Source organism: Tachysurus fulvidraco, chromosome 13 (genome assembly GCF_022655615.1).
Source record: "Tachysurus fulvidraco isolate hzauxx_2018 chromosome 13, HZAU_PFXX_2.0, whole genome shotgun sequence".
NCBI lineage: Eukaryota > Metazoa > Chordata > Actinopteri > Siluriformes > Bagridae > Tachysurus > Tachysurus fulvidraco.
In genome coordinates this window covers 11626152-11634718 of record NC_062530.1, presented here as the reverse complement: position 1 = coordinate 11634718, position 8567 = coordinate 11626152, and the positions used below count along the sequence as shown (strand labels likewise).

The 8567-nt window shown below is 50.4% G+C and overlaps 1 pseudogene; it reads right to left on the bottom strand.

Annotated features, from left to right (window-relative positions):
• Positions 1–4418: 4418 nt before the first annotated feature.
• LOC113660898 lies at positions 4419–7361 on the bottom strand (annotated as a pseudogene).
• Positions 7362–8567: the final 1206 nt, after the last annotated feature.

Below are 8567 nucleotides of genomic sequence, written 5' to 3'. Positions count from 1 at the left end.
CTCTCCCCTAGCGTAGCATCATTGCTAAAGGCTCTGGTGTTCCCTACTAAGCCGCTACGTGCTACATCAGCCTTAGTAGGGAAGGCTTACGCGGCAGCAGGTCAGGCTGCGGGCTGCCTCCACACCATGGGTGTGTTGCAGGCATACCAGGCTGACCTGCTACGTGATTAGGATGAGGGACTTAGCTCCGGGACGGCTGATATTGAGGAGTTGCATTGCACTGCCGACTTTGCTCTTCGGGCCACAAAGCACACGGCGCGGGCCGTTGGGCGGCCCATGGCGGCCCTGGTGGCCACAGAAAGGCATGTGTGGCTCACCTTGTCCGACCTCCCGGACAAGGATCGAGCTGTGCTACTGGACGCACCGATGGCTCCTCCTGGACTGTTTGGCGACGCTGTAACGGCGGTCGTACACAAGTTCTAGGAGTCTAAAAAGCAGTCGGCTGCATTTCAGCAGTACCTCCCTCGGCGATCTCGTGGGGCTGTTCGGCTGCAGCCCCAGCCTGGTCCTTCCGGGCACCACGAAGCCCAGAGACAGAGCGTGGCCACCCAATCTCCGCGGGCGGGGCCTAAGGGCTCAAGGCGACGCTCTAGGCCCAGGAAGGGCCTCCGACAAACGGGCAGTGGTGCGTAGATCCTGATGATCTACGGTTGGGGGGATGGGGCACACCTCACGTGACGGTGCCCATCCCTCCCCTGCACCACCGGGGCGCTAGGCTCTGTTGGCTCTGCCACAGGATGTGCTTCAGAGCACGGCCCCCTCCAGCGGGCACCTCCCTCCACTTCCGTCCAAAGTCTCTGTATGGATGGGGGAGGCCCGCCGCCTCTCAGGAGGTCTCAACGGCCGCAGTACGTGGCTCCGGCCGTTCGGGTCATGGAGGCCGGTCTGTCTGCCCTGCCACAAGATGTGCTTCAGCCTGAGGGGCTGGTTCCCCTGAGGAACTTTCTGACAGCTTGGGAGGAGCTGCCAGGAGTCTCCCAGTGGGTCCTGCAGACCACAGAGGACGGCTACACGGTTCAGTTTGCGTCCTCTCCTCCCCGTTTCAACGGGATGTGTCCCACCCTGGTGGGACCCGAGCAGGCTCTGGTCCTGGAACAAGAAGTGCACACACTCCTGAGAAAAGGAGCCATCGAGGTGGTCCCCCCTCGGTTCAAGAGTCAGGCTTTTACAGCCCGTACTTCGTCATTCCGAAGAAGGATGGTGGGTTGCGTCCCATTCTAGATCTACGCTCCTTGAACCGCTCTCTCAGGAGGCTCAGGTTCAGGATGCTCACCATCAGGGAGGTCGTGACTCAGATCAGGTCAGGGGACTGGTTCGTCACAATAGATCTGGAAGACGCGCACTTTCACATTTCCATCCTTCCTGCATACAGGAGGTTCCCGAGGTTTGCTTTCGGGGGCGAACCTTACCAATATGGGTCCTCCCATTCAGCCTAGCCCTCTCGCCCCGCACCTTCATGAAATGCGCCGACACGGCCCTGACCCCTCTGCGGCTCCAGGGCATCCGCATTTTAAACTACCTCGACGACTGGTTGATTCTGGCTCAGTCAGAGTGCCAGGCATTGCGTCATCGAGATGTCATCCTCGCCTGCATGAAGGTGCTTGGGTTTCGGCTAAACGCCAGCAAAAGCGTGCTCTCTCCAGCACAGAGAACCACCTTTTTGGGCATGGTATGGGACTCGGCCAGGATGCAGGCACAGTTGTCACCTGCTCAGGTCGAAGTCATCCTCACCTCAGTCAGGAGAGTGCGGGAAGGCCAGCCACTCACTGTGAAGCAGTTCCAGAGGCTACTAGGGCTCATGGCTGCGGCGTCCAGCGTAATCCCACTCGGCACCTGAGGCCCCTCCAGTGGTGGCTCCGGGGCAGGGGGTTTTCTCTCAGGGGAAACCCATATCGTTCCATCAAGGTCTCGCGGCGTGCCCTTCGAGCCTTGGATGTTTGGAAAGACCGAACGTTTCTGTTCCAAGGCCCCGTGATGGGGGCTCCTTGTCGCTGCGTGACGCTAACGACGGACGCCTCCCTCACGGGGTGGGGTGCGGTCATGAGTGGCCACTCTGCCCAAGGTCTGTGGAGCGGCCCACGTCTTTCGTGGCACATAAATTGCCTGGAGATGATGGCGGTGTTTTTGGGGTTAAAACACTTCCTCCCGGACCTGAGAGATCGCCATGTATTGGTCCGCATGGACAATATTGTGGTGGTCTCCTACATCAACCACCAAGGGGGCCTCCGATCTGCCCTATGTACAAGTTAGCATGAGCGGTCCTCTTGTGGTCTCGGGACAGACTCCTCTCTTTGAGGGCCATTTATATCCCAGGACGGTTGAATGTCAAAGCAGATGACCTGTCGAGGCAGGGGCCGAGGCCTGGGGAATGGCGTCTCCACCCCGTGGTGGTGGAGTTCATATGGCGGAGGTTCTACAGAGCCCAGGTGGATCTGTTTGCGACCCAGGAATCCTCGCACTGTCCCCTCTGGTTCTCTCTCTCTCACCCAGCCCCGTTAGGTCTGGATGTCATGGTACAATCGTGGCCGAGGCTACGCCTGTACGCCTTTCCTCCGATTGCACTGCTCCCTGGAGTTCTGGAGAGAGTTCGCCAGGATGGAGTCCTCGATGGCCGGGTAAGTCATGGTTTGCGGATCTGGTGTCCCTACTCGAGGGCCCTCCGTGGGAAATTCCTCCCAGGAGGGATCTCCTCTCACAGGTGGGCAGAACCCTGATGCACCCCCGCCCAGAGCTGTGGAGGCTGTGGCCCCTGAGGGGGCACAGTTCATAGCGGCTGGTCTCTCTACCGAGGTAGGAGAGACCCTTCTCCGCTCCAGAGCTTCCTCCATTTACAGCCCCCGAACAGAAGCGACAGAACCGACTGTGTCCAGTGCAAGCACTGGTCACTTGCCTCCGCAGGACGAGTCCGTGGAGAGAATCGGTGCAGCTGCTCGTCTGCTTCGGCCCTGACAGGAAGGGTTTCCTGGCCGCCATGCAGACGTTGAGCAGATGGGTAGTGGATGCGATTGTCGGCTCACAAGCCCTCTGGCTTCCCCGCACCGTTCGGGGTCCGAGCTCACTCCACCCGGAGTGTGGCACCCTCTACGGCCTGGTACGCTGGAGTGGCACTCCAAGACATCTGTGACGCTGTGGGTTGGTCCACCCCGCTGACCTTTGTCAGGTTCTATGACCTTGACCTCAGAGCCACCCCGGGCTCCTCTGTCCTACGTGCAGGTGCCGAGGCCCTCACTCTCTATGCAGGGTCTGGTCAGTGTGGCGTGATTGGACACTCGTTCCCAAAGCGTTTTGACGCAGCTCGAGTTCCGAAAGGGAACGTCTCTAGGTTACGACCGTAACCCTAGTTCCCTGAGGAACGAGACACTGCATCTCCATGCCACACTCCCTGCATCCCTGCGGCGCTTACCTTCTCTCACAGGAGCTAGCGTCTTGTCCATCTCGCAGCCATTTGTAGCTTCCTGTTTACGCGACGTCACCCGCCGATGACGTCATGTCCCAATGCCTATTGGTCAGATTACACACGTGGTTCAGAGCGTGGTCACGCAGAGGGCGTCCCCATAGCGTTTCGACGCAGCGTCTCGTTCCTCGTGGAACTAGGGTTACGGTCGTAACCTAGAGACGTTTTTACACACACCCGACCCTCAGAAAATCTCCTCAATATATACCCTGGCGCTCCCAGGTGCTTCCTCTTTGGTTCCCAGTATTTCTTAGAGTCCCACAGTGAAGTTCCCCCTGGTGACGTTCCTCATATCACCTTATTTAACGGCATCACCTGCTATGTTCTAAATACACTACTAATACACTAACATCCTGTTCACTAATTTCCCCTTATTTCCCAGCACCTTTTACCCATATTCCCATTTATGGATTTTCCTCCCCTTAGTTCCCAGGACCTAGGTCTGAGAACCAAGGTCTTCTTCATTCTACATAACAATTTATGAGCTAAGGTCGGGGAACCAAGGTCTTCTTCATTCTACATAACAAGTTATGAGCTAAGGTCTGGGAACCATGGTCTTCTTCATTCTACATAACAATTTATGAGCTAAGCTCTCGGAACCAAGCTCTTCTTCATTCTACATAACAAGTTATGAGCTAAGATCTGGGAACCATGGTCTTCTTCATTCTACATAACAATTTATGAGATTTGGTCTGGGAACCATGGTCTTCTCCATTCTACATAACAATTTTGCATTTGTTATTACAAATGTGCTCAAAAGAGCTTTACTTCCTGGTCAAAGTCACATTTGCCTCTCAGTCTTTTATGACAGACGTCCTGAGGATTAATCCTTCATTCAACTACAATGAGTAAGTTTCTCTTTTGCTATCTACTTCTATACATGATTTTTACTGATTATAAGTCACTCTATGAGTCTGATTCATGTCACAAGTTACTATGTTAAAAGCTCTTACCTATTCGTTATCTTATACGGTTACTATTGCTAAGCTATAACTGCTGTAATGTTGCATGTGTACAAATGGAGTTCTTTGATGACTCCTCAAGCCTGCTAACCGCCTGAATTTTTTATGACCTCAGCCTGTCTTTTTCCAGGCTGGGCTTGCTTACATATCTCAAGCTTCAGTTCCTCTATCTCTACTAAGTTATTCCCCTTTTCTCCCCCTAGATCCTTTGCCTCAGGGTCAACCAATTCCTCCTGGTCACACCATCCGGATCCCTCGTCCTTCCCCCTATCCAAGGCCAGTGCCTGCTGACGTCATGGCAGGCTATCGCCACTTCCAACTGCTTCATATCACCTATGAGCTCACTACGTTTCTGGAACAGCTCAGTTCTCCTGAACTTCCTGAGCATCCTTATCTGCTGTCCCATATTGTGAGAAATCCTCCTGCTTGCATTTCCTCCTCTCAAACCCCTCTGGTTAACCTCATGGACAAGAGAACTCAAACTGATGGCTGTCCTCATGCTAAACCTTGCTCCCCTGAGCTCGGAACTCCCGTCTCTCCTCCTCTTCCCTCAGTTCCTCCTTATGCCTATATTTGTCCCCTCTCTCCCACCTTGGCATCTTCTTCCTCCGATTCTGGCCCTGGATATCCAGATTATACTCCTACTACCCCCGTTTACTAAATTCTTATAATAAACATTTCCTCTTTTATCCAACCTCTGACTCAAGTGTGGTTATTTTATTCTCTAGTTATATGTTACCTTAAGATTATTACAACATCTGGAGTTTATTCCCATGTGTCTTATGACTCCAATCATAATCCCCTTAAGGCATATCACTCTGCTTTTAAGGCTCCATGATGATTATATTCTTGGTGCTCTCTGAGACTAAAATGAGCCTTTGCTGATCTCTTTGCTGATGGTGTATGCAATAGATTTCAGCACCTGGTTGTGACACCAAGTGTACCGACCCTGGCCGAGCGCTGTTGGGCAGGAACTCAAAATGTGCTTCAGCGTTCCACGAGCTGGGCACAAATGGCTAGTCGTTGTGTCTGCTTTTCCCCACAAACAGAGGTTTGCTGGGCTAGGCAGGATGTCGTACACTGCCCGAATCAGGAAGGTTATGCGGTGCGGTTCGCTTTGCCAGAGCGCCATCCAGGTGACCTTGCAGTCCATGGCCTGCTCCCACCTGGTCCAGGCCCCCTGTTGCCCCATTCTAACAGCTCTACTCGTCCTTCCTTCCTCCACAGCCGCTCTGACCTCTTCCTGTATTCGGCTGCGTTTATCCTCCCCCTTCAGCTCTTTATGTCAAGGAAGTGTTGAGAACATCCCCAAGCCAGCTCTGCCTCGGGCCACCACTCCCACACTCTCTTTGTGCCGCAATCGAGCCTGTGCATCCAGCACAGTGGCTTGAGCGCTCCACTTTCCCCCTGTCTTCACCAGCACTCCTGCCTGGGCCACCTTTGGGTCGTTGGTTGAGTCTCTATACATCAGCACCTCGTGTGCCCAAGTCACTTTAAACTCCTCTTCCAAGGATTTCAGAGGCAACCGGAGCATTGTGGTGTTCCCATAGAGGGCACTGTTGCTGAGGCTCCTGGGCAACCCTAACCATCTCCTGAGATAGCTGCTGACCATCTCCTGAGATAGCTGCTGGTCTCCACCTTAGAAATGGAAACCTCATACAAAAGTAGCAGCCAGAGTATTCTTGGCAGGATACCATGTTGGTAGATCCATGCATTAAACTTGCCGGGGAGGCCAGAACGGTCTATTGACCTTAACCAGCTGCCCAGCTCCTGGTAGGTTGACTGGACAGATTCCCCTTTGATGCTGAACTGGAACCTTTCTGAGACCTTGCCCTTCTTCAGCACTAGTGAATGGGACTTGGTTGGTTTAAACTCCATCCAAGCCCACCGGGTGAGCTTCTCCAGCCCTTGTAGTATCCACCTGCCTCCTGACATTGACTCTGTGGTAACTGTCAAGTCATGCATAAATGCTCTAATTGGTGGTTGGCGGACCCCTCCTCTACTTTGGGGCCCTCGACACTCAAGCTCTGCCGATTTGACAATCATTCCCACCGCAAATAGGATCACTGATATGGTGCAGCCTGTGATTATCCCCACCTCAAGTTTATGCCAATCTGATGTCACACCTCCTGCAGAGACTCTTATCCTGAAATGGTTCTTGCCATATAAGATGTTTTGTTAAAGAATGAATAGCTCTGAATGTGTACTCTGAGTTAGTGATGGGAAGTTCGGTTCTTTTCTGCGAACCGGTTCTTTTGGACAGTTTGTTTTAATGAACCAGTTCAATAATCCAGTTCACCAGTTCTTTTACATCCTGACGTAATGGCGTAATTCACAATGACATCATAATGTAAATTCCTTCATCCTTCATTGATAAGACATTAAATCATAACCATTTCCATTTGTTGCTGTATCAGTTCAGTGATTTACGCATGTGCAGTAACAACAGCTCATCGGTTCTCAGTATGTCGGACGCGTCCGACAGAACCAGTTCTCAGTTCAGTGTACTGATGATTCACTGTATCGGTTCAGTTATTCAAGCATGCGCAGTATTAACAGCTCATCGGTTCTCTGATTAACAGCTCATCGGTTCTCAGTGTTTCAACAGCTCGAGCTCACAGTTCTCTCAGCGCAACATATCTCATTTCAGTGTACAGGAGTTACATATACTCCGGGATATTAGTTTATTTTGAGTCAGAGGGGCTGTCAGGCATGACCGAAAATGAGTAACTTTAGTAACTTGTGGATCAGCACGGACTCAAGTCGTGAACTGCTTAGAACGAATCAGTCCGATTTGGTGAACTGGTTCATCCAGTTCACTAAAAAGAACCGGTTCAAAAGAACGATTCATTCACGAACCGGCCATCACTACTCTGAGTATGAATAACAGGTTTCACCTGTGAAGACATGTTGTTGGAACTCAGAGCCCGCCTCCAAGTGGACATATTGCAGGGTGAACTGAACTTTTAGACTTTTAGCCAAATATTAACTATTGACTACTTCTTTATTGCAGCCAATCAGCCAACAATTCCATTGAGCTCAAGGAAAAATTTCTGTCAAAAGCAATCAAATGAAAAACCCAAGCGAGCAGCCCCCTGCAACCCAGAACACAAAAAGCAAGCCAGCAAGCCCTCTCCCCAGGAAATCTCCTCAATATATACCCTGGCACCTCTAGGTGCCTTCTATACATTCAGGTAATTCCTCCTTATTTCGTAATTTACATGACCTTTCTAAATTCCCCTTACTTTGCAGATTACACAATAAGACTTCCCCTTATTTCCCAGAAAAACAAAGTCTGCCTTTTCAATTTCCTGTTGTTTCTGACCTACTTCTGCATTGTTATTAAAAAAACATGCTTCGTTGTTAAAAATGTGCTCCAGAGATCTTCTTGTCACTCCATATTCTTGAGTTATTTGCCACTCAATCTTCCATAACACAGACATCTTTTGGATTAATCTTCTTTTACAGCTACAATGAGTAAGTTTCATCATTTCATTTCTTGCTATTCTATACTGTATATGATTTCTACTGATTATATTTATATGATATAATTGATTGATTATATGTTATCTTTATGAGTTTGAATTATGATAAAAGTTCTTGATTATATTGGTTATGCTGTATTGCTGTTTCTGCTTAACATTGTTATGATCTCAGTCTGTCACTTTCCAGACAGAACTTGCACATGCATATTTCAAGCCTTAGTTTCTCTATTTCTACTAAAGGTCAGGTTCCCCTTTTCCCTTAGACCCTCAATCTCAGATTCAGCAGGTCCGTCCAGCTGGTCGCCTGATTCAGCTGTCTCGCCCTACTCCCTATTTCAGCTGAACTTTTTACTTTCACTTCCTCACACATTGTTGATCAGACAGCTCAGACTGACTAGGCCTGATAGCACTGCGTCTGGTTACTTTTAGTAAGTTTAGGATTACAATAAACTTTTTTTCTTGTTTACACTTTGACTCAGGTGTGAGTCAAAGTGTAAACAAAGAAGAATGGCAAAAAATCCCCCATTCCAAACCTTGTTGCATCATACCCAAAAAATCTCAAGGCTGTAACAGCTGCCAAAGGTGCTTTAAATAAGTACTGTGATGGCATTTTTGATCTACATATTAAAAAAACACAGTCAGACTTAGAGTTGGTGGTAATATCAA